Raw genomic sequence first — 2,092 nt, 5'->3', positions numbered from 1 at the left:
TATTCTTACCTACCACACATTCAACATTTGCTGCCGAAAATAAATGCATATACACATTGGATGACACAGTATTTTGCAGTTGCAATCAAACTGACCAAATGCTACATCAGTAAAGTAACAGAAAAAAGATATGAAAAAGAAGAACCCAACACAACTAACAACACCCTGTGGAAAAAAAAAAAAAAAAAACATCCCCCCCCCAAAAAAAAAAAAACCAAAACAAAACAAAAACATACTGTCTATGAAACATTTTGTCACAGTCAATATTGATATGATTGTGCGGGAGTAACTGCCATAAATGGTAGTGTTTATTTCCGTACACTTTAACCTCTGCAAGGGTAATTTCCACTCGGAACACAATAGATCAAAACTGTAAAGTTACTTACAAATGATTTCCTATAGGCTCTACTAATTTTCCCCAAAGGAAACAGACATATTTTGTTTTCATATTCGGAAGGTCAGTTTCACTATAACGCTTCCTAACAATAAGATGGAGTCCACACTCTTTTTAAAAATGTGGCTCTATCATTATTATCATTGTTATTGTTATTGTTATCATTATCATTATTATCATTATTATTATTATTACTACTACTATTACTATTATCATCATTATTATTATTATTATTATTATCATCATCATTATTATTATTATCATTATCATCATTAGTAGTAGTAGTAGTAGTAGTAGTAGTAGTAGTAGTAGTAGTAGTAGTAGTAGTATCATCATGTGTGGCCAATTTCATAAAATTGTAATTTGTTTTCATTTAATGTGTATTCAATTTCACATGTTATGAAGCAGTGGAGCAACTTTGGTCAAACAATTTCATGTTGAGTGCATATTTTTGTTTTTAGGTGCGCAAATCAATGGTCACAAGTACAAATTTGGAAGAAAGCATTCAATTTTGTGCTTGGGCATGAATTTCCAAATTTGGGCATTCAAATTAGGGCAATGGGCAGGGTAAGCACTTCAAAGCACTTTCAATTTCATTTCTGAGTGATTGATTTCCACGAGTGGGAATTCAATTTCATAATATACATATATAAACAAGAGTGGTTTTGTTCAGTTAATCACTGAATGCGACTTGTACATTTTATATAAAAATTCATCATGATCAGCATTTTTCAACTGAACATCCAGATTTTTTTCTTTTGCTTAACATTTTATGTGGACTGCAATATACATATTTCTTTTTCATCATGATCATCACATTCTTTTTAAATCTTTACGTTACATCTTTATTTTCATTATGATCATCATATTGACCTTATAATCTTTATTAAGATCTTTATTCTATTATAATCATATTGTTTTTGTGAGCTTCATTTTACATAATTATTTTCATCATGTGTGATTCACATACTAGATGCTTTTAACATTCAATTTAGAATACAGTAGTAATGTACTTTTATATGGACATTGTACCGGTTTAATCTGAATGCTTGTTTTATGAATTTGTTTTTCCATATGCGAATTTGAATATTGGGAATGAGCTGGGACAAGTTGCTACAAAGTTGAATAACCATTGCAAAAAATGTATGCACATTTAATAAACTAGAAAGCGTATTAAATGCAAAATTAGTTGCTGCATGAGTTGATTTGAATGACAAAAACAATTCTGAATGATGACATTTCAATGCCTGAGCTTATTCGACAAAAAGTGAATGCTTGTAATAGGAAATTGAATGACAAAACAATGAAATTGGCCATGAAAATCTATATTGCCATTGCTACTAAAATTTGTATTACTACTCTACTACTGATAATAATAATGATGATAATATTGATAATAATGATGATGATGATGATGATGATGATGATAATAATAATAATAATAATAATGATGATAATAATAATAATAATAATAAATTATGAAAAAATGACAATAATGATAATAATAAAATTAATATTCATCATCATCATCATCATCATAAAGACTATAACTACAATCGTTATTATCATAACATCACTACGAAATCCAACAAGCAGAAAATGTGAACTCTGGACTTCTGATCTTTAGATTTCCTAAAATAATTATCACTATCATTCTAATCACTATCAATTCATCCTCAATTCTGTGCATTTTACAAC

Source organism: Diadema setosum, chromosome 13 (assembly GCF_964275005.1).
Source record: "Diadema setosum chromosome 13, eeDiaSeto1, whole genome shotgun sequence".
Classification (NCBI taxonomy): domain Eukaryota; kingdom Metazoa; phylum Echinodermata; class Echinoidea; order Diadematoida; family Diadematidae; genus Diadema; species Diadema setosum.
The sequence above is the reverse complement of the archived record's forward strand: the minus strand, read 5'-3'. Positions refer to the sequence as shown.